The sequence below is a fragment of the Leptidea sinapis genome, chromosome 2 (assembly GCF_905404315.1).
Source record: "Leptidea sinapis chromosome 2, ilLepSina1.1, whole genome shotgun sequence".
Taxonomy (NCBI): Eukaryota; Metazoa; Arthropoda; class Insecta; order Lepidoptera; family Pieridae; genus Leptidea; species Leptidea sinapis.
Genome location: NC_066266.1, coordinates 21,848,162 through 21,874,446, shown reverse-complemented (window position 1 = coordinate 21,874,446; position 26,285 = coordinate 21,848,162). Strand labels below are relative to the sequence as shown.

The 26,285-nt window shown below is 35.9% G+C and overlaps 1 protein-coding gene across 1 annotated transcript in view; it reads left to right on the top strand.

The window, feature by feature from the left end:
* LOC126973683 (zinc finger protein 782-like) overlaps window positions 1-26,285 on the top strand; it is a 44,485-nt gene that overhangs the window by 10,011 nt on the left and 8,189 nt on the right. The window lies entirely within an intron of this gene.

The window sequence follows — 26,285 nt, the reverse complement described above, 5'->3', positions numbered from 1 at the left end:
TTAAAGCGTATTCATACATATTTATGTAATACTCATGGGCAAAATCGTCTCACAGATCTCTCTCAAATTTCTATTGAAAAACCTCTTTTGAATAATTTGAAACGATCAGGAACTTTCCATAAAGACGTAATAGATATTTATTTACAAAAATAAGAAAAAACAATGAGTTTTTTCTATCTTTCAACAACAATTTAGTAGTTAACGAAAAAAAACTAAATGTATTAGATTTATTTTACCAAATGTTATAATTAGCGATAGTGACAGTACATAAAATGAAAAAAAAAAATGGAGTTTGTTTGAGAAACTGTTGGGTATCCCGCTAGACGAAGAGCTACAGTGGAGACCGCACATAACACCTTTTGCGGGACGGCTCAGTATGCTGTCAGAAAGATCAGACAGCTATCAGATGTAGACACGGCAAGGTAAGTATATTTTAGCAGCTTTATGTCATGTGGCATAATGCTGTGGGGACGAGCTGCTGACATTGAGTCGATTTTCATTTTGCAAAAAAGCGAGCAATCATGGCCATTTATGATCTGCATCGTCGTGAAAAGATAAATATTATGACAGTGCCATATCAATTAATTTTCGAAAATATTGTGTATGTAAGGAAAACCCTAGAAAGTTGGAAATCGGACAATGATAGTTGACTGACATTGGCCGCAATCTTTGCTGGATATAAATATTTTTATTATTTCGGAAATCCTGAAAATACGTCCTAGGTGCACTTATAAGGCTTAATGGTCATCTGACACAATATCAAAAGCTATATAGACTCCTTTATTCAAGGACACTCTCTGAGGATTGCAGCTCAAGTTATTTACATACCATTTTCAAATCTCCAGAAGCGGTTAAAAAACAAAGATTCGTCGGAACCACGCCTCGGTCGACTTCCTTTTATTCAAAGCAGATAGTGAAAAAAAAATTGTCAGACCGGATAAAATACTTATCTTCGTTATTTGTGGGGTCACAGCAAAAATAAGGAAGGCAGCACACCAGCATGGAGAAGAGCTTAAAATTTCACACTATTTTGACACGAGTACTAAAATGACTGGATGCGTTTGGCTAGATGGCTTTCTGAAAAGAAATAGCAGCTCTGTTCAGAAACCTGAAGCTCGAAGTGTCAAAATAATAACGGCGTTCAATAAAGAAGTGATCCGACTGTTCTATAGATCCATGGCACCATTTTATGGCACGTATAATTTTATTGGCATTTGCTGAAGAACAGCGAAGAAAAAAGCTTTTTGCAAATGAAAAGACGCCACCTACGCGACGCTGGCAATTCTATGGAATTGCATGACAAAGAATTTATGGCTGACATTAACATTCCTTGAAAATTTTTACTAGTGAGTTATTTATGGTTCAAAATGTTCAACTTATGATTTTTTTAATAATTACTTTTGTTTCAGATTTGTGATTCTAATTTAAATATATTGGTGATGCATCATTTGGTGGTGCTGCTCATAATATGTACAATGCCCTTGGATGATGACACCCTATTTTAAGTGCTTCTCCGGTTTCAGCAGAAGAATATTACACTCTACTTCATTCCACTGTCAGAAATACTATTGAATTCATTGGAGTTCTGAAAGCATGTCGGAGGTGCACGAGGGCCGTCCTATAAGTACTTATAATAATAATAATAATTCTTTATTGCAGGCATAAAATCCCATACACAATATTGAGTCGTAAAATAAAATAGTATACAAATTCAATACAAATAGTATACGTACAAATAAAATAGTATACAATACAATAACAAATTTATTTTCATTAATTATTTATCTCAGTCAGATACAAGCAAAAAAAAACAGCTTTGTGTCCAAAGCTATTTTCTATTTGCTTCCCGATGTGTCGAGAGCCAATGGGCTATCATTGCACTACGCAGGTCCTGGCCCACCACCTGGAGGATCGAAATCGAGAAAGAAATCGGGCATTCCCGCCTCGGCAAACATGCCCGACGCGCTGCAGTACCGCGGTAACTTCATAAGAATGCGATATGCATCATTATATTGCACCCTTATGGTGCTGAAGGACGCCCTCTTGTATCGGTACCATACCTGGCAGGTATAGAAACACTGGCAGTATGCCCTGAAGAGGGTGCCCTTCACTTCATTACTGCATTTAGCAAATCTGCGCGCGAGCATGTTGCACCGAACCGACAATGACCGCCTTTCCCGCTCCATGTCGAGATCGTCCTTGCGATCGTCAGTGACAATGTGTCCAAGGTATTTGAACTGCTCAACAACCCGAACCTCTGTTCCATTCAAATACACTTCGGGAACTCTCTCCGGACCCTTTCCCGCTTTGAAAACAAGCATTTTCGTCTTCGTGACATTGTACTTCAGTCCGTGAGAGTTGGCATAACTCTCACAGACTGACAATATCTTTTTGAGTCCTTTGATCGACGGGCTAAGGAGCACCATATCGTCCGCATAGCTCAGGTTGTTAAAGCAAACACCATCGATATGGCAGCCGACTCCAGTGCTCCTCAGCCGTTAACGTACGTATCAGGTCGTTAACGTACACGTTAAAAAGGTCCGGAGAGGTTAGTCCACCCTGACGAACCCCGCATTCTGACCTATAGGCATCAGAGGTCGTGTCGCCCCACCTCACATGATTCGTTTGTCCCCCGTACCAGTATCTCATCACCTCTACCACTGATTCAGGAACACCTGAGGCGCGCAATTTGCTCCAGAGGATTTCATAATTCACTAGATCAAAAGCGCGGCTCAGATCCAGAAAGCAAGCATAAACAGACGTGTTACGGCTCACATAATAGTCAACTGTGTGCTTGAGGCTGACGATGGCTGAGTCTGTTGAGACGCCGGGACGGAATCCAAACTGTGCCTCATCTATACACACTTTCTGCAGTAGTTCGGGCTGCAACAGCCGCTCAAACAACTTACCCACTACGGTGCCCAGAGAAATAGGCCTATAGTTGTTAGACGAGCCCAAGTCTCCTGTTTTGCACTTGACGATTGGCACAACAACTGTTTTCATGAGAGGATCAGGTAGGTATGCATGCTTCACAGATAAATTGTAAAGCACACATAGCTTAGACCACAGGATCTCACCCGCATATAGAATGTGCTCTATACTCAGATGGTCATGGCCTGGAGACTTGCCCCGCTTCATTCCTCGAATTGCCTTGGCTACATCGTCGACTGTGAACTGTACTACAGGTTTCGCAGGAACAACAGGGAAAGTTACCATCTCCGGGCTTTGTGCTGGCATCGAGTGAATTTTGAACTTCGAGGCGAATAGTTCTGCTATTTTTCTGGGCTTCTGCAAACCATCCACAGATACAGGTAAGAGGTACTTAGACTCACCGTCCGCTAGCACCACTATCGCAAGAGCAAATCTCCAAAGCTGTCATGGACAAACTGTTTCCCATATATATATCATAATAATCTGTCCGATTTTCACTCGCCGACTCTGGCACCACTAGTGGAGTACAATATTGAATGGGAATTCCCCTGACATAAATACATTGGTTCGGTGTTTTATGACAGACCTTCTCACTCACTGATACTAAGAAGGAGCGAGCGATTTGCCAAACGTAGTGATTTATTGCTATCATTCAAAACCCATTGTGGTGATACGCTCGCATACAAGCAGTTGTAGTCGTACTCATAGTGGTTTTCTTTCTGTTTGTGAGTTGCGAGAGATCTTCGTAAGGTCCGAAAGTGTTCTAACATGGACACCCCATTTAAGAAAAAAACTATACACAGCATTATATAATTGGATGGGAAAAATATCCTGAGTTCAAACATTGACTGAAACCCGTACCAGATGATCCCACTAAAGCCTTTTGCACTTATTGTCACTGATATGTACGCAAAGCTTTGTGATTTAAAGAAGCATTTAGAAACAAAAAAACACAAAACAAAAACGGAATTGATGTCCCGAAATAAACAGCTGTCATTTTTGCCGAAATTGAAATATACATGCATAGCGCAAGAGCAGAGTGAACGTTAGCATTGCATATTGCGGAACATAGCTCGATTGGCCACATTGATCACTTGAAAATCTACAGTAGAAAATAAACTACACCGGACAAAATGCACACAAATAATAAACGATATTCTGGCACCGCATTTCAAAATGGAACTCTTGATGATTGGTGATCAGAAATACAGCGTCTTAGACGAATAAACAGTCGTCCGCATTACAAAGTACCTGGGAATCTTCATAAGATTTTTACAAGTCCAGAATCCTCAATACATTACTCACTCCTACCGGGTTTCGGCACCATGTTAGAAATCACACCACTACTCACAATAAAAACACGTACTGTATACTGTAACTAGAAAAACTCTCTTTATTATCGGAATTCAAAGGGATACACAAACTCATAGAAAATTGTTAAAGCGTTAAGTGCTATTGTAAAAGAAAATCAAGAGTTTGTTTGGACAAGATTTTCAAATTTACGAAAAATGTTACGAGTACTAGCCTATTGTAAGAAGTTCCTAAATCTGATACAACCCAAAGAGCAGCGAAACACTTTGTGCAAAATAGTTAACCAAGAAGAGACAAATGCTATTCTAGAATTTTGTATCAAACGTAACTTATAAAATTTTGTTAAGCTACAGTGAAACACTTTTGCATAAAAAAGACTTAGAATAAATTTGCATAAATAGGACTTAGAATAATTTTAGTGAAAAAGAACTTAGAAAAATTAGAGTTGTTAAATTACAAGTGTTGATTGGGACTTAGAAAAATTTCGCGTATTCGACCATCAGTGACACAGTTATACCCCACTCCCTCATATCCTGTTCTCGAACATCAGCACAATGGCAACATTCTTCTTTGCGGACAAAGATGACATACAGAGTGGAGAAAAGGTAATAATCTCTCCAAACGTGGTGAGGGGAGCCATAGCACTCCTTGGACTAGACCCCTCCACTCTATCTGTAAGCCTTAGAAATCACACCACACGAATTTGCTTGCAACCTTGCTTGTTTTCTACGTAAGTTTGGACAGTATTTTAGCCTAAAAGAAAATAATGTAGTATCTGCATTACTATCTTTAACTCGTGAAACGTTCAATTGGTTTTCACACTTGAGCAGCGACATACAGACTTTTGAATCGATCAATTGTCGTGAATCGCCATTAAAAATATTAAAGGCGCGTGACACATGCTGGTATTCGATTCAACCGGCTATTGTGAGAATCTTATTTCAATGGGATGAGTTAAAACAAAAATTTTCTATAACAAGAGTCCGATGCTACACAGCTGAGAGACTATATGCCATGTACTCTGACGACCAAAACCGTCTCTAAATGAACTTTTTAAGAAGCGTTCTTGGTGAAGTACAAATGACTATCAAGATCTTTGAAAGTGCAAAAGCAAATCCAGTTAAACTATTAAGTTCTATGATGGCATTGCTACGGTCAGTTTGTCAAAGAATTATAATCCCATCGGCAGCAACAACTGACCAAGACTATATTAATCTTAAAATCAAAGACCACTTCAACCCAGTTACATTTCTCGGTTATCTCTTTGAGTCTCAAGTTCAGAAGCTTCCTGCCAACCACACTCTCGAAGAAACACAAAAACGACTTCCAACTAATTACAAAGTTCTGGAAAAATGACGCTACTTAGTGAGGAGGAGGTTCTGAAACAATCTAAAGATAATTCAATTACGGAACACACGAATTGGGATTCTCAGATGAAAAAAATGATAAAATCTTGCAGCAGTGGCAAACGATTTATTTTATTGATTAGAGTACTCTGAACGGAGATACCATTAGTTTTTGGGCTAAAGTTGCTACGTATTGAAATGCAATTGGAATAAACATCTATCAGGAACTATGTGCTATCTATTTTGCTATCGCCATTATATCGTTGCCGCATGCCAATGCAGAAGTTGAACGAGTGTTTAGTGCGATGAATGTTGTTAGCAACAAAATTTGTAATAAAGTGTCAGGAAAAACACTGAATTCGCTTCTTACCACAATAAATCAGCTGCAGATTAAAAAGAAGAATTCCTCAATATATGATTTCCCCGACGATGTGGTCAATCAGGTCGGCAAAGAAAGACCAAACGACAACAGACCCTGGAGTGGCTTGAACTTCTGCAGCCAATAATGTGATTGAAGATTCGGATGACTCCTTATTTCAATTTACATATTAATAATAGGAATATCATCTCAATAAATATTCTGTTAAATGTATAAAAATCCCATCCAATTTGTTTCCAACTCTCAAAATTACAATAAACATTTGATTTCAAGTCGTTTTTTTATTTATTTTGTCCGTTATTACCTAATAATTATTGTAAAATATGTAAATATAAATTTATAAACCAGAAATACAGATTTTTCTTTTCAAGGTACACCTCAGCTTAACATGATGATAGTTTTTTTCATAATCTGACAGAAATTTAGAGACTGTCTAGAGACATCGAATCTTATGGAACAGATGTACCCAAAAAAAATATAAAAAAGCATATTATATTAATAGCAGATGTCTTGGTAGATTATCCTTTTAACTGCACCACACATAAAGAAAAGTTAAAACAATATTTTAATAACACAACTATAAATGTTATTTTGTATAGTTGGTGCAGATCGATCAATCGAATTTTGTCCGGAAAATTAACATATGTGGGTGAAGACGAAACAAAAACAGCTGCCCAACAATATTATGATAAACATAAACATTATAAAAATAAATAATGCATTCTTAAAAATAATTGAGCTGGTTTCTTAAATTTCATAGCAAAATGTTGAAATACATTGCTGCTGGACAAATCTTCAGCACCTTTTAACTTTGCTTTGAAAGATCGTCCTTTAACATATATAACACTTTATTTAAAACGAAAACAGCTGCCCAACAATATTATGATAAACATAAACATTATAAAAATAAAAAATAATATGCAAACATTGCTTTTTATTTCTCTCACCCAACTACCTCAATTACTCATACCAACACTACTAAATCCTATCCTTTATGTTCTATGTTGTGGCAAAATTAAATAACTAACTCTACGCGCAATTGCAACATGGTAAAAAGTTATTTAATTGCGTCACAACATTAAAAATGAATTTTAAAATTTCGAGCTAATATATAGTTATTTTCGGGGCCAATTTCCAGATGGCGCTAGTTTTCAAACAGACCGCTAATAATGCGTAGAGAGGGCTCTCTTTTCCCTATATATTATTATACTCTTTGGAACAGCAACAATCATTGACTCAATACGTCAGTCAGTTGGCGACAGAGACTAGCGAAGTTACGACGTCGACGACTACCGGTGTAAATCACAATTAGACTTTGCATCGCACCTCATAAGCACGTACGAAATGAAGAAAGAAATGTTCCTGAAGGTGTATCAAATAGACTAAGATAATATTTTTGATATTGTTACTATGGCAAACACCAAACGAACCCATCAAATCCTAAATCATACCTTTATTTCTTGTAACCACAACGGTGAAGCTAATACTCGTAATACCGACTTAAAATCGCAATAAAAATAAGCAAGCAAAATTAAGAAAGCCGATCATTGAGGACTATGTGCTACATTCATGTCATTGACCTCTCAAGTGCTACACGTAGTTTTCGAGCTTATATCACATCAATTTATGCATTAATGGTGCATGTTTCTATTTTTTTATATAGTGTATAATCAAACAATTATTTTAGGTATTTGGTGGATCAAGCCAATTATCCACCTAGTATGTGGATAAAATTTTTAAAAATGCTAACTTGCTAACATTGCGCCATCAATACGAAATTAATTCAAATTAATCTTTAGTGGTAGGATAGTGCTACTTTAGTAACTATTTTAATATAATTATGTTCCTAATATTTTAATTTTGTAGATCCTTGATAAATGTGCTCCAAAGAAATCATTAAATTCCCCCTTAAATTCAAGAATACTTAACTGGAATACATCTTAACTAATGTGAAAGAAAACTGTTGCTGCCTAATATGCAATACATCCGTGGCAATACCGAAAAAAGGAGATTTAGAGCGAAATTTTAATACAATGCATAGTATACATCAGAATGACTTTCCACCTAATAGCGAAATAAGAAAGGGTAAATTGCTAGCATTGAAATCGCAACTAAAAGACCTAGAAGACATGGTTTCTGAGCGTATTGAGCAGTAAAGCTGCAAGTGTAGCTTAATTCCAAATAAGCTACAGAATTGCACAAAAGTGCATACCTTTTTCCAATGCAGATAACATCAAGGACATCTTTGAAACAGTGTCAGATTAACTGTTCATGAATTTCAAAAATAAACACGAAATTAATAAGCTATTCATGGTTTACAGCTGTCTTGAAATACAGTGATGCCCCATATAGACACTATAAGTAAAAAACATAAACAAACAACTACAAAAAGATATCATTCTCTGTGTTACTTTTCGCTACAACTTGACGAGTGAACAGATATCACTGATACAGCACTATTACTTATTTTTATTTAATGGTCTTTGAAGATTTCTTGACGAAAGAAGAACTGCTTAGTATGATATCCTTGAAAGGATAAACTCGTGGTCCTGATATATTCACAGAATTCAAAAGATATATAAGCAAAATTAAGTTAGCTTTAATATTAATATTGACACACTTTTTACACAAATTATCTTGCCCCAAATTAAGCATATATAGCCTGTGTTATGGGTTACAAGACAATGATATATTTAATACAATATACTTACTTAAACATACATATAAACATACATAAATACATTTAAACATCCATGACTCAGAAACAAACATCCATATTCATCATATAAATGCTTGCACCGGGATTCGAACCCGGGACCTCTAGCTTAGTAGGTAGGATCGCTAACTACTCGGCTATACAGGTGGTCAAGCTTTGTATAAACTTGTTCAATTGCAACTGATGGGGCTCCAGTAAAGACAGGTATTCATAATGGTTTTCTTGCTGTTTGTCACAAAGACGAAGATTTTCCATAATTCATCAACAAGTATTGGCTAGCAAGAGACTTAACACAAATCATGTGATGGATATATTCGTTTTAAAATTTTGAATTCCATAAAAGGAATATCTCTCCAAAGGCGGCTCATTGAGCAGCAAGTACGAGAAGGCACCGCATTAGGCATTGCACACTTACGTAAGGTGATTGAGTAAGTTTTTGGAAAGATTTCAAGATTTATTGAACGAAATAATAACATTTCTTAAAGAGAGCAATTAAGTAGTTTAGACTGGCAATATGATTTAGTATTTGTAGCAGATTTTACTGGAAAACAGAGCACATTAAATCTGGAACTACAAGAAAAATAATAAAACATTAACGTAAATGATGAGTTCAATTACAGCAATCCAAATTCAAACAGTGTCTATGATAGCTGACACAGAAAACATAATATTTGAACAATTTATAGACATCAAGGGTCCTATGGAAAAACAAACCAACTATGATTTAATTCCTGACAAATACACAGCAAAGGACTTTAAAATTCGCTTTAGTGATTTCAAATAAATTAAGAAGTTGGAGGAATTCATTCAACGGAATTCATCAGTTACCACTTTAATAATTCCATTGAGAGTGACATCTATGAAATGGCTGCAAAATCTGCATATACTTTTCAAATGGACCAAATGATATTACAAAACAGAATTATTACTTTGCGCTGCGACATTTATCTAAAATCAAAGTCATCCCCATCGGTTACCAAATTTCAAGAAATATCCAACTTTGAAGAAATGTGTTGAACACGTATGTGAGTCTGCATTTTCCAACTTAAAACAAACAAAATTAAACACCAGCCTCACTTTGACGGAAGAGACTCATACATTGGATTTGTTAAGGTTGGCAATTTCAAACTAAAAACCTGATTTCGCTAATCTAGCGGAAGATACACAGTCGCAATGCTCACAGTAATATAAATAAGAAGTTAGTTTAAACATATAGTTTATAAAAAACCAACCCTGCATATGAAACACAGGGTAACATCTTATTAATATTATTATTTCATATAAATGTGGTTTATAACTTCAAACAATTAATTTTAAATACTTTTCCACATATGTATACATAGTTCAAGTGTTCTAGAGACAGGTTTATTTCTCTCCTGAAAAAGGACATTTTTGAGAAACGCATTGAAAACGGTTTGAAGAAAACAGCAGCTAAAAGACAATTTTTAGATATGCGAGAGCGTAACTAATACCAAAGCGAACCATTTTTAAAATGATTTTTAGTAAACTTGGCCTGAAAATAATAAACCTGTACAACAATTTTTTATTTGGAGGTTCGACCTAAGTGGCGTAGGGTGTAGGCGACGAAGTGATAAAACAATACTCTAGTGGCATTATCGAGGCACTCTGATCTTTCTCCTCAATAAAAATCTCTTTAACTTTTATAACTATCTGACCGACACTACTTTTTATCACTTTCGACATATTTTTTGAATAAAAGACAATTTAAGACAACTTTTTAGAATCATCATGGCGTTCAAAGATAATATGAATTAAAATCACTACGTGATGGCGTTGCAAGCAGATGAATTATGTACCTACCTAAGCGATGAGTCATGTGCCCACAGATTACAGAACTACACTACACTACATTCACTGACTTCGACTCAAACACCACAGAGTACTTTACTTTTAGCTTATAGTAGAATAGTGATTTAATTAATTATTTCTAACCAATTTCATGATTATGGATGCCAGTCTTACACTGAGTGCTGCCAGCACATACTTAAAAAAGGGTCGAAACCTTTGTTGAAAGAAGCCAAAATTGGCAAAATAGGCCAAAATTTTAAATGAAAAATAAACAATTTTTCTAATGCTCATATAATTTTAACATAACGATTTACTCATCTAGTTTTATTATTATTAAAGTTAAAATTTTATTACATCGCCTCAAATTTTTTCGCCGATCTATCGCAAGTCACATTACAATCGGACGCGGAGTACCGCAGATGATTGGTTGTAGGGGTGAAGTTGTTTCATTAATTTGAACTACCTGCTCTCAGGTCAGTTTGACCGCGCGGTCTACGGCGTCAGATTTAAACTCTGGTTCCCGAAAGGAGAGTTGGTTCTATACTATAATATTGACAAATTCGGTAAATAAAAAAGTGTCCATAAAAGATATAAAGAAACATTCTATTGGGATAAATTAAAGTAGCAAAAATTGCAGTTGATTCATAATAAAATTCTTTTTGACTTCTTTTTAACTAACTTTTTAAATTTTTTGGATTTTAAATCACTTAAAATGTCCTTTTGCTGCAAGGCCTTTAATTTTTGAGACGTTGTCAAGAAGTTTTTGCTTGTTTCACAATAATCTTCTTAATTATCTTTATAAGAGGAGTGTTGTCAATAAGTGACTTAGTGTAACAGGAATAACAGGCGGATCATACGGATCTCTTGACGTCCAGGGTTAATCTATAGCATATTGAAGGTATAAGCCTTATTTGTGATTATATTATTTTATTTCTGCCTAACTTTATAGATTCCCACACTTCGACTTTGTCTGTGTATATTGAAAAGGATAAACAACAAAGGTAGTTTGATGACAGTTTGGTTAGCTATATTTCACATCAAATAGACAATTTTTAACCTAACCTTTAATTATTTTTCTAACTAATACGCTTTTATTAGCTTCTGCTGTATGTCTGTTTGTAACCGAGTCCATTGGACTTGATTTTGCTTAGAACCTGTTCAAAGACAATCGTTCATCAGGAGTAAACTCCAGTCGTGCGTCAGAGCTGACACACACTTTTTTTTTCCTTGATAAAATTTATTTGCAATATATATTGTATTTTGTGTAATGTAGTGCTATGCTATTTACAGGTTATCACGGAAGTATCGTTACCTAGTGATAATTGATACGTATTGACATCGCAAATATGTAAAATCTAATATTTTTCAGATTCCCATACAGGAGTTAATCAAAGAGAATTGGCGCCAGTTGGTAGCAAGAGTGAGGTGTGAATAAATTTACAAACCAAATAAGCATATTTATATTTGACCACTAAAGTATTTAAGTTTTTTGGATTTAACAACATTTAAAATTTGACAAAACCTGTCATACATAAATAATAATATGTTGATGTCGGCTTACACTACATATACCAAAAAGATACACTGCAAAAGATATCTAAGTCTAAAAAACATTTTTTTTTAATTCAAGGAACAAGTTTAACTAATAATAATTTTATGTGAGTAAAAGTATTACACTTGAGTATTAGTTTCTCTCATTAACGGGTACCTTAACTTATTAAATCCAAATATAAACACAAGCCAATAAATAAACATACAAGCTTTCCCCTTTATCATATGAAAGTGATTTTTGATTAAAAACGTAAAAACCCCCACTAAACAGATCTTGATCGGAAAATAGGGAAAGACTGACGAACGCCATAAGTGTCATTTCTGTGACCTACAAGAATAAAGGGTTTTTGAATTTGAATTTGAAAAACGTAAAATTTATAGCAACCCTCTTTTTCGTCTGGGATTAAGAAATATCTAACTGCTCCACTGTCCAATCTGAGTCGGGTTCTACATTCACGATACGCAGCTCAAACTGAAATATTGTTTAAATCGTCGAATTGATAACCTCCTCGTTTGAAATCGGTTAAAAATGCAGTTTGTAATAATAATAATACGTACTATAAATACGAACCAGCGCTGGTTCTAGGGAATGTTCTGTCATCACGGGCAGGTTTATTGTCGCCTATATAAGCATGGAAATGTCATGGTAGTAGCAATAGCAAGTACTTTGACTCGATCATCATTGCCCGGATAGTCCTTTTGGCAGTCTTATAGCGAAGAAGCTCTATGTATATATCAAAAGGTTCTCGCCAAGCGGTTGACTCAAAAATCAAATACAAATGTCTCTGACTCATGACTTCGCTGCCAGCGGCTCTCTAAGTTTATGATATGTATATTGTTTTTCTATCTATCTAATAATTTAATACATAGTTTTTATACATATCTTAAAAACTTAGATTTATAAAAGAAAATAAAAACACGTGAATAGAAATCACAAATTAGACGATATATTTCTTGATCATTATTAGAGTAGTATATTTTAATAGGAAATGATAAGTGATTTTATGAAATTGTTTTTTTTATGTTATGGTAGTATAATAATTAAATAATTATCAATACATGCTTTTCATAATTATGTTTAATTTATTTACATTACCTATTATCTTTTGAGTATGTGAAATTATGTCGTATGATTGAATTCCGTGAGGGGTAATTTTAGTCATAATAATAATATGACAGCTCCTAAGATTACACCTGTCAAAACTATAGCTATCTACAATGGGCACATGGGGACTGCCGCTATGGTGTCAATATTCTAAAGAAAAAACGTCAGTATTAAGGTAGGTACTCTGTGGTGCACAGTTGTGAGTTGACACTTGACACAATTCACAGTGCATATTGCATACCGCATAAAAATATTAAAATACCGATATTTAGATTTTAGTTTTTAGTAATTACTAATTTTGTGATTCGTTATTGAAAGGTAGAACCTTTAGTTTTTACACTTTTTGTTTGGTGCATAAATCAGTGCACTGTGCAGTGATTCTCATGGACTATGGAGTACCTTTGTAAACTAAGTGCAGTGCACTAAAGTGTTCCCTAATCGGATTAAATATTACACTAGTCCTTTAAAGTAACATTATTATTATATTCTCTAAGGTGTTGTGTATATATTTTCTTGAACTATTCTCGTTTCGTTTACATGAAAGTTTACAATTTCTAAAAGATCAGTTTAAATGACAATAGATTATTTGTTTATAAATCATAACAAAATTTTTCGGTTTTTGTGCGTACCGTAGTAAGAAAATAGAAACATATTTTTGGGATATGTTTAGTTTAGAAAGCGCTTTATGTAATTAGTAAGATATGTTTGCTGTTAAATCTGAATTATCTGCGAGAGAAGGTGTTTGTTATGGATGCTTAAGTTCAGATCGTTTTGTTACATCAATCGCTGAAAAACTAGGGCTTTTTACTTTACTTTTAGGCAATGCTAAGCTCAATGAGGTAAATATTACTATTATTATGTATAACTTAACTTAATTGCTATGAGGCATACAGTTTTTTTCTTAGTTTTTTTATTTTGTTGTGGTAAAAGCATGGTTGACTCCTTGTGGAATCTTTGACCATCCTGGTTCTAACATTACTATAGATTTGCTTCTTTTTTATGAAAATAAGGGACAAGATGAGCAGGACTTTCAGATGATGGTAATTGATACACCCTGCCCATTACAATGCAGTACCAGTCGTAATTCTTGAGAAACCCCAAAATTCTGAGCAGCACCACAACTGCGCTCATCACCTTGAGACATAAGATGTTAAGTCTCATTTTCCCAGTAATTTCACTAGCTACGGCGCCCTTCTGAACAAAACACGGTTAATGTTTTCACATTACTGGGTTTCGTTCAGCAGAAATAGGTGCTGTTTTGGTACCCATAAAACTAGCCGGCATCCTGTGCAAAGTAGCCTCCCCCTGGTAAAATGACCCAAAGGAACCAAAATCTTAACATTTATCTTATTTAACTCATAAGTTTACATAGTAAAAGAAATATGAGTATTTTAGTACCCAAGTGGTATTTTTTACCTGGTAGCAAAGAACACCGGGTTTGTGGGTAAAGTGTGCACAAGACCAGAAGACAATGGACTGACCCTGATACAACAGAAATACTCCTGCTTCATGTGCCCTATGTTATGGATCCTTTCAGGCTAAATATAACCCGCGAGGTGCCAAGCAGACGTACAATGTCTCGTTTGGCAAACAATGGTAGCAGATATTCTTTCGTTAAATATACACAGAGTAAGACAAGGTACACGATATACCACAAGAAAGGTAATTTAACAGACTATAAAAGTAAGAATATTTAATTTTAAAACTATCTGTGTAAATACGAGAAGCCTTCAAAATGCAGTCAGCCGTTTAGCCCTACTTTAAACGAAATTTGTTTAAATTACGTAGTATTTATTGTTTATGTAATCTAACAAAGCTCTAGTTTGTTTAATAACAAAAGCATTGACGTTCGTTTTTATTAACAAACCAAAACACTTCAAAAACAATAAATTTTATTGTAACACGAGCCCGTTGGCTTTGGCGTCGGTAACGCGTGGTGGCTTAAGACGGGCATGTGCGCCACGCGCTTTGTGGCGAACTTAGCCAGTGACGGGATAAGGGATATGACTTCTTAAAAGAAATCTAAGCAAACATATCAGCATAAACAAAATACTCAAAGTGCCTCACAAACTAAGCAAGGACAAGCACAAATATATTAAAAATTGGCCATATGCATAAAGAACAACATCCTGAAAATAAAAACTACACCTTTATTTATTACTATGATTTGGGGATTAAAATTCACTTAAATCCTAGGATCTATTGTGCCCCCTGCTCATGCTAGCATGCCTACCCTCAACTCAAAAGTTAAGAAACAGAATCAAGGCTACTACCTAGGAAATGTGTTACTGTGATTACATTGTATCGTTGAGACCTATTACTTTTAAAAGGCATAGGATCCTCAGAGGGTCCAGGCACATCCTCTGCTTTAAGTATTTTAAGACACCCAACCCTGATTCTGGCAATGGCTTCGCATTCTAGAAGGATGTGTATGGGATCTTCAGCGGATTAGCACCAGAATCTGCACAGGTTTGATTCAGTGAGACCCATTCTGGATAGAAGTCCATTCAGCTTGCAATGGCCAGATAGGAACCCTATGAGGGCTCTCAGTTGTCTCCTGTCCAAGCTTATGCATTGTTTCGCACACTTATGTTGGCCTGGTAGGGAAGGCCAATAAATACTTGTTGTGTAATCTTAGCAAATGAAGAAGTTGAATTAAAACAATTTTATAGAGAATGAGGACTTTTCAACAATGAACTTGGCTCCATATGATGATGGTGTTCCAGATATTGTACCTATAAATAACAAAGGCTCATTGTACAGAAGTCAGGAACATCAAATTTAGTAGGTGTAACAGATATGTTACTAACAATCCTGATCTTCCGTTTGGTACTGAAGTAGTTATCAAGACGTCCATCAAATATCACTAGTTGCCGGAATGTTAGAACACAGATCTTTACCAGTGGGAGGCTCCTTTGCCGGATGCCGGCTAGATTATGGGTACCACAATGGCGCCTATTTCTGCTGTGAAGCAGTAATTTATAAACATTACTGTGTTGCGGTCTGTAGGGTGCTGTAGCTAGTGGAATGGGTTTTTAAAAAATCCTGAGTGGCACTGCATTGTAATGGGCATGGTGTATCAGTGACCATCAGCTGAATAAAAATAAATAAATAATAAAAAAAAACAAAAGGTAGAAAAGGACAGCAAATCTATTGTAACCAATTTTTATTGACTCCTAAATAACTTGGCCACTCTTCTACTTATTTATTACCTACATAAACTACAACATACATTCCACTATAACTGCAACATATTTTAAAAATGATATTTGTTTTTCTATTTACAGGCAATTAGACATGCATAAAAAAATAAATTTATGACATTGTTTGTTGTCTATAAAGTAATAACTAGAGACCGGAATATATGCTACAAAAATGCCCAAAATATGCATGCAAATATGCAAGTAAAATAGCTAAAATATGCACGAAAATCCATAAAAAAGGCCAAAATATGCATACAATTACACAGAAAAATAGTCATAATTTTAAATTTTTCTATTTTATCTTATAAAGACTTGTACTGACAATCGTATTTGTGAAAAAAAAACTATTACAAGATATAACTTCTTGGGTAACAATGAAATTTAAGATTTACCTTTAATAATATGTACTACTCAGTAGTGTTATTCTTCTGTAGACAAAGCGTCTATGATCGCTTAATAAACTTTTGTAAGCAGAAAAGGAGTGTTCTACGTCTACTGAGGTTACTGGACAGAATTTAAATTTGAGTGCAATGTTTGGACTTACTATGAAAAAATTTATAAATAATATGTGTAATTATTTTTTTTCTATAATATGCAACTACCTCTGAAAAGGTACTAAATATGCATAAGCATATGCAATATACATTTGCATATAATCCGGTCTCTAGTAATAACGAAACATATAAATCTGAAACATATTTTACAACTACTTTTGCACAAATAAATAGAAAAATATACATAAGAACAAAATTTAATTATTAATTAAAAAATAATTTCGTGATGTTGTTTGTCAGCTAAATATTAATAACAGATTATATAAATTTAAAACATATTTTACAACTATTTCTACACAAATTCAAAGAAAATTATATTTAGAGAACAAATTTTTCAACAATTCATTTGCTGTGCAAGCTGTTAACCTATGGAATTCTCTTCCCTCTGAAATCGGAAAGGCTCAAACTCTGCAAGCTTTCAAAACAATGTTCCATAATTATTTACTGTATGTGTATGTTTAAATTATATGCATATCGATAACACCACCTTCTGTTATCTTTTCAACTAAAACTACTTCATTACAGGTTGCCTGGTAGAAATCGCTCTTAAGCGATAAGGCCGCCTATTGCTTTTTGTAGTCTCGATTTTTGTTATGTTTAATTATTTTGTGGTGTGCAATAAAGATATATTTCATTTCATTTCAAATTAAAATTGAATTTGTTATATTATTTATTAAATTGTCACAAATATTATTAATATAAGTCTGTATATTATTCACAGGAAGTTAATTATGGCAATATACATTTATGTTGGGAATGCAATGCGACACTCGGAAAAGTATATCAATTTCAACAGAAAATATGCCAAGCCCAGTTTATTTTAGAACAATCATTGCATGTAGGAGAACATGACTTTGTAAGTTTTTCTTTATTAACACATTCATCTATGAACCTTATACAGGCTGGCCTAAAAGTTGACGTCCAAAGCTAAAATTTGAAAGCCTCATTGTGATGAGTATCCGAATCATCCCTATGTATGTTCTACGATTTTGTGTAGCTTAGGGTATAATAATTTTTTTCCCCTTTTATCCGCTTTTTTCACCTAATTGTGGTTTAGGACTTTTTTCTATTTTTTTTAGGATGAAGCCAGCAAAGAATGAGACAGAAATATGCATACTATTTTATTTTTATGTACGACGCGAGTAGGTATACCATAATATATTCTGATGTCATACGCACGACTTATAACTGCATAGACACCAGGAGAACATAAATATGGTAGCGGTGTTAGTAATGTCTTTCATAGCGGTTAAAATCATGTGTCATCCTAGCAACATGTACCAGGACTTCATATGCAGTTTAGAGGTTCATGCACAATGCAGGTTTCACTTCTGACATGTATACTTTGTACACACGCTATTCTTTTTTGTATCTCTTCCTATATTGTTTAGTTCTTGTTATGTGTTTGTTATGTTTCCTTGTAATAACAAATAAATAAAAAGGCTTTAGTTCTGTTCAGGGATGCATAGTTTCACTGAGACCAATGTGATCTGTGGTGATAGCCACCGTTAATTATAGGTCACTGCAAAGATTCATTCTTCCCGTGAATCTTATTATATCTTTTGCAGTGGGAGGTTCCTTTGCACAGGATGCCGGCTAGATTATGGGTACCACAACGGCGCCTATTTCTGCCGTGATGCAGTAATGTGTAGGCATTACTGTGTTTCGCTCGGAAGGGCGCCGTAGCTAGGGAAATTACTGGGCAAATGAGACTTAACATTTATGTCTCAAGGTGACGAGCGCATTTGTAGTGCCATTCAGAATTTTTGGGGTTTTTCAAGAATCCTGAGCGGCAATGCATTGTAATGACCAGGTCGTATCAATTAGCATCAGCTGAACGTCCTGCTCGCCGTGTCCCTTATTTTTTTTAATGTAAACTGACATATCTCAAGTGGTTGAAGAATTGGTCTTCCCAGAGATTCTTTACACATGAAAAGACCCCATTCGCAGAGAATGTGCCTAATATTGCGAAGTGTTAATCTGCAGTGCCCTGTTGGAATGTGTGAGTCTTCCCTACTTAGCCCAACTGCCTCTTGTGCAGGCTTTTTGTTGAAGGCTTGGATTAGGGTTCACAAGAGTTGAAAATACTGTAATTTTAATAAGATTCCTTGGGACACCGCAGTAGGGTTCAGGACCAAATTGAGTGCGCTTGGCACGACAATAAAATTCAATAGGTGCGTACAGATTGGAAAAACGTAACATGCAATCAAAGAATTCGTTGTACACATGGCTTCATGAAGAAGGAGTCATCGTGTAGAAGTCGTTACGAAGTCTGACTTAGGGCGATCCGTTTTCCGAATAACCAAATTATCCCACCCATTGCCGCTATGTTTGCCCAGTTTTGCGCTGAAGTCTCCCATGACAACGTTGAAGTGGGTATTTGGAATGTGGATGGCTTTTGAGATGTCCTCATACATAAGCTATGTATGGCCACTTCCTCGTCAGAGTGTATCGAAGTCGGAGCTTAAACCTGACCTTTGAAGAATACCGTTCTATAATTCTGAGTAGTAGGGTCGCTACCCTATCTCGACCACGATACACTCCCCACCTCGGTAGCGTTGGTAACGAGACTTGTGGACGAGGAACCTGACACTACCCTGGGACAGTTGGCCGCCATACCAGAAGTAGAGAAGGCGTCCGGAATTTAAGATTATCGAGTCCACACCGGTTTTCGGTCTTCAGATAACCTCACGTCATCCCATCGTAGTCTGCTTCGTCCAGTTTCTCCAAATTCTCGTCGGTCCACAGTGTCTTGACATTATATATCACCAGAACCAATAAGCTTCGTTTGTGGAAATCTTGCAGAACACGGGGATTCTTAGCAACCCAGCCACTTCGCTTATGTGACTGATACCGATACCACGAGCTGGGGCAGTCAGTCATATTTTTGGCGGTATTTTACGCTTTATATGTTGTATACGCTATATTATGCTTGGCGATCGCAGTAGATGTTGATGCTCTCTCGGAATGATGCTACTGCCCATCGTCCGATCTTTGTATCTCTTAGTCGCCTTTTACGACACCCAAACTTTGCCGGTCTAACCTCTTTAAATGAATAAAATTAACCTCCTTCGCGGTTGTTTTAAGTCACATGGGTATCTTAATAAAACGCCCCTATCTTTTAGTGAGTTTTAGTCTACTACTACTACTAATGGTGGTCTTTTACCAAAAAACCCTCTTCCACCCATATGAGATATTTTTGTGTGCATAAGTTTTTCTGCTTTATTAATAATATAGCCTTTTATTATTTTCTTATATTATTTTTTTACCTTTATGTTAGTTATAAATATCTAGTTAAAGTTCTCCTCCATTCTTTCTAATTTTTCCTTTTTCAAGCCATTTAATCGAGCCAATCCCTATAATTGCGGTCTTCTCACATTACTTTTACCAAAGGACCCTTCCATGTTGTGGTACAAATGACTCGTCTAGTATCTTTATCGGGAAATGTTTCAGCTCCATTGTCTGCTTCAGTTTTGATGCTTGATTTTACTGTTTTATTGTTACAGCTCAATTCAGAAATAACAAATACTCTCTCCACACTCTCTGTGACATACAACCCCGATTATGACTATACAATCGAACATGAAGAGGCTGTCAAGGAACCCGTCATTGAAACACCTGCAGAGCCATCAAACAACTTAGAAGTTGTGGAGGAGCTAAAAGTAGAATCATTTGACAACTCAGCGTGTGATGGTGATGACATTAATGACAGCCAAAGTGACAGTGACAAAGGCACAGATAAAAAGAAACGGATGCTTGGAAAGTACGAGAGGAAGGCAATTGTTACAAAGATACCATTAGATTTAAACGAGCCGGAGAAATATTTTAAAGAAGTTTGGCTGAGTAACAATGAGTTAGAGGAAGTGCTGGATAGAGAAAGGAGGAGTAGTAAAGGAGGAAAGTCACAGTATCGGTACAGTTGTAATAGGTGTGATGCTCAGTTTAAGCGATCTGTTGATGTTAAAAGGCACAATGATTATGTACATGTTAAGGTAAGATGAGGATTTTTGTTATTATTTACACTAGCTGTTAACCGCGACTTACTAGCGATAATATATTATTTGTTTTACCAATGCAGACACATACATACATACAAAATAATCATATATCCAAAGAATATGTAATAGTACAAGTACAGAAGCCTGATTCCACTAAAATCAATTAAAGAAATAAGGACTCTTGCGAACATACAATAAGGTGTAATTCAGATCGCACAGCGCTATCAACCTACACTTTTATTCACCTAAATGTAGAAGTTGCCTCTCTTTCTATCGCGTGACTCTCACCTCTTCTGGCGACATTAGGGTTGACTTCTTTACCTAGTACTGTACCTACCTAATATAAGGTCATTATAAAAATGGTTCAGTTTTAATATAAATAGGTTTGTAATCTTTATTTTAAATCAATATTCTTACGTTGTCAAACCTACATTAGTTGCAGATAGTAATGTTTGTGTTGTTAGACCACGACATAGTCAAACTTATATAGGAAATAAATAGGTACCTATATAGTAATTTCATAATAATAAGAATAATAACTTTAAATATAATTTAAAATTGGATGACCATGAGACTGCAATGGCCATTTTAAGAATATCATTTATACCGGTGTAGTAGGTAAGGCGCAAATTCGGCCTCACATGGAGTACTGTTCTCACCTTTGGGCGGGTGCTCCCCAGTACCAGCTTCTTCCATTTGACCGGATACAACGAAGAGCGGTTTGAATCATCGACGATCAAGTCATCTCCGATCGGATTGATTCTTTGGCATTGCGTAGAGATGTGGGTTCTCTCTGCATTTATCACGGGGAGTGCTCAGAGGAGCTGTTCCGGTTGATTCCAGCGGCCGAATTCCACCAACAGACATTACGTGCAAATTACCACCCGCACCACGTAGTCGTCTGGCATTCCACAACCGCGCGTTTTATTAGAAATTTCTTGCCTCGCACAGCCACTTTGTGGAATCAACTACCGGCTGCGGTTTTTCCGAACAGATACGACTTAGGGACTTTAAAAAAAAAGTATACTTCCACCTTAAAGGCCGGCAACGCATTTCTTGACACCTGTTGTTGCGGATGTCCATGGGCGGTTGCCACACCTCTCCCCATCCCGTGAGAGCCTCTTGCCCGTTTGCACCCTCTTATAAAAAAAAAGGTCACGAACACAGCTCACATGTGTGTCACTACTCGGTTGTGAGTCCTCACTGGATACTTGCTGGATAGTTTTTGCAAATTTCAGGAGAAAGTTTTAATTTTTCCGGTTAATACCTATACAACCTATGACACTTTATGACATTATTGGTAACTAGTTGACCCGACAGACGTTGTTCTGTATACTTATAATAAATAACATAATATTTTTTATTAATTTGTCAATAATATTTCATAACATCAAGAATTATTTCGTAAAATGTGCTCCCTGTAGTTGTAATGAAATTGTTTCACAGCAGAACTGTCAAACCGTGCGTCAATAATTTCTCTCATAGAAAATATGTCCATACAAAACATATCGGACGACGGGGGACAAATCAAAGGAAAAACAAAATTATTGTTGTTTTTATTTAATTCCGAACAATTTCATATTTATTCACCTTTTAAACCTTCCCTGGTCTTCCACAAATAGAGCCGTTCTCGAGTTTTAGCGAGACTAACTAACAGCAATTCATTTTTATATATATAGATGGAACTTTCTTTACTTTGATGGAAATTAGATTGATAGTTGATCCAGACATTACCTCTATATAATATTTGTATATATTAGTGAATGTGCTGGTTTTTATAAGTCATACACAATATTTCTGCATTTGTTGAGAATACGTCCCGAAGGCTTTAACCGCTTAGCGTAGAGAAAAGTACACTGAATTTTATTGAAATGAAAACTTCTGTAGCCACGTTAGGGGGCAAAATTTTTGGGTTCGCGTCACCGAGATGCTCATAACCGGAGCACGCGATAAATATATAAGAAAAAAAATATATAGTTGGCACATGTTGGATGGGTGAAATCTCGTGAGTTCGCGTCACCGAAATGCTTATAGCAGTGTATCTGTAGCCAGCGGTGGATTTACTCTAGGGGCAGTTGGGGCAAAGCCCAGGGCGGCAAATAATTGAAAGTGAAAAAATTTTTTAGTCTTATCGAGTTTGCTCAATGTAATTAATTAATTTTTGGTTTTATTGATAATTTAAGAAATTCAATTTATCTCTTATTTGTAAATTATAATTTTGCACGTTTAGTCAAAATTAATAATAAAAAAGATTTAATCAATTTATTTCCTTGGAGATTTAAAATAATAATCGTTTTTTTTATTTTGTGGAATTAAAGAAATTTAATTTGTTCTTTTTTATTTTTACTTTAAGTAAAATTCTAGTATTGGGGCGGATTTTTTTCCGGTGCCCAGGGGCGGCATTAAATTTAAATCCGGCCCTGTCTGTAGCTAAACGATTTTCTTAATGACACCATCGACTGGGAATAAAGCGAACACCCTCAGGCTCTTTAATTATAAATGTTTATTGTACGATATTACATCGTAATCCATATTTTTATATAAAGAAAAGACCGCTGAGTTTCTTGCGCCCATTCTTCTCAGGTCTGAGGCAGTCTCGTTTGAATGGGTGGTAGTTATTGACGTTCAATGAGTGATTTTGAATCCTATTATAAAATATGTGAATTTGAATATACGGCTGACGAGTAATTATTTATTTCAGAATAAGCCGCCATACAAATGCAGCGAGTGTAAGACCGAGTGTGGAAGTGAGACAGAGCTGAACAAGCACTGGGAAATGCACAATAACGTGTTTAAATGCACATTCTGTTACAATATCTGTCGGGCCGGGTTTGAAATGAACAATCACCTAGTTCATAAACATACGAGGCTGTATACTTGCAAACTGTGCGGAGTACAAATAAGGTACATTGATAAGAAGAGATTTGAAGATTGAGAAGAGATTGTTAAGATATTGTTGTATATATAAGTATCAATTACTTGTATTCAACTGACTAAAACAAGAACAAGACTGTCCTTGGCGGTGGACGATGTTCAAGTTGATGTTTATTTGATATGTGGTTTTGGTTGGTTTCCGATAGATGGCGCTAAATGTAGAAGCAATTATTTTACCTCGCGCTATTAATGTTAATTAAGAAAGAATTGCACATTAGATGCGGACAATAATTATTCATCCCAACTTTGGAGGGGTCTTCCCCTGTATTTTATATCATACTTACGGACGTTCTCAATATTCAGTCTATCTCTTACTTGAGATAAAAATCGTAACTATCGTCGACTTTTCTGTCCCAATTAACTTATCGACGTTAACTCACCTTATCCGTACACGCTGTTTGTCAATGGGAGGACGTATAGCTTACCAGCAATAGAAGTTTGTATGAAAATTGCACTTCACGCGTCCCAATATAAGGCGATAAGAATGACTTATCGGGTATGTTGGGACAGCTTCAGATTATTGACAGCTAATTACTGACAGTAGAAGGTAGAAATTTATCTCTATCTGTAGATAGTATGTGGGGAGCGGTCGTAAGAACTGTTGCAGAGAGGATAGGATAGGCTGGAGCACTTGGCGTTGCATAGAGACGTCGCTTCATTGTGTGTCCTCTACCGCATTTATCACGGAGAATGTTCCGAAGAGCTGTGAGCTTATACCAGTGGGATAGATAACAGCGCCTATTTCTGCCGTGAAGCAGTAATTCTTAAACATTACTATGTTTCGGCCTGAAGGGCGCCGTAGCTAGTGAAAATACTGGGCAAATGAGACTTAACATCTCTCAAGGGGACGAGCGCAATTTTAGTGCTGCTCAGAATTTTTGGGTTTTTCAAGAATTCTGAGCGGCATTGCATTGTAATGGGTACGGCTTATCAATTACCATCAGCTTAACGCCCTGCTCGTCTCGTCTCTTATTTTCATAAAAAAAAGCTGTTTCACCTGATTCCTGCCGCTGAATTCCACTTTCGCACAGCACGCCACAAGTTAGGATATCATCCCCACCATCTGGATGTGTGGCGGTCCTCCACAGTGCGGTTTTCAAGGAGCTTTCTTCCACGTACTACAAAGCTGTGGAATGAACTTCCTTGTGCGGTGTTTCCCTGACGATACGACATGGGTATCTTCAAAAAAAGCGCGTACACCTTCCTTAAAGGCTGGCAACGCTCCTCTGATTCCTCTGGTGTTGCATGAATAATTCTTTTAACCATATCCAGAAACACGTTGGCCACTTTTAGAATTTGCTCTTTTTTACCGCTCATTGCCTTTTTTATTGGAAGGTGGAATTCGGCGGCAGGAATCAGGTGAAACAGCTCTTCGGAACACTCCCCGTGATAAATGCGGTAAAAGACACACAATGAAGCGACGTCTCTACGCAACGCCAAGTAATCTAACCTTTAGAGAACTGGATCCTGGACAATTCGTCAACAAATATTCATAATACCTGTATTCATTCATTCATTCATTGGTTTCAGTTCGTCACATGACTTCACGGTACATTATAAAGAAATCCACACTAAATTCGTTTGTGACGACTGCGGGAAAGAATTTAATAAGAAAAAAAGCTTGGAAAGGCATATTGTGTAAGTGTTTAATAACATAATTTTAGACTCTTGCTCATAGGCAACGCATGAAAACAAGTCAGGTTTATTACTGTAGTGTGTGTGACAGCTACGTCTTACACTCGCTATACATTTTAGTGTGCGTGCGTTGTGCAGCTGTCATATTCTTATCTAAACATATAAATATAAGAACTAAATCTTAATATATATAAATTACGTGACACGTTATTTGTCCGCGATGGACTCCTTAACTAATGAACGGATTTTAATGGGGATTACTCCATGGAGTGCAGTTTAGTCCAACTTGAGAGATAGGATATTTTTTATTTCAATTTGGGATCCATAATTATTTTTATTTTCAATATTTGTTTCGTATGCACATATTTTCTATGAGGGAATTTAGTGACGGACGGTTGGACAGTTCCGCTGTGAAACAATTTCATTATAACAACAGGGAGCATATTTTACCAAATAATTATTGATGTTATGAAATATTTTTGACAAATTTATAAAAAAACAGTATTTTATTTATCACTAATTGACCCAGCAAACGTTGTATTGTCAAGTAATTAAAAAAAAATTTGGGGTATAAAACGTAGATCCAACCGATTCACAGACCTACCAAATTTATCGTACTACAATTATTGTTTTCGATTGCCGTATTGCAACCCTAAGCGGATTTGTGGATGAAACAGAATAATATAAAAATCGCGATACAAAAATAGTTGTTGATCGTAGACGGGTGAAAAGTTGAAGTTGTATGTATTTTTAATGCTGAGTCATAATAAAATAAAAACAAAAAATTACCTCCAAAAAATAAAATTTAGGGGT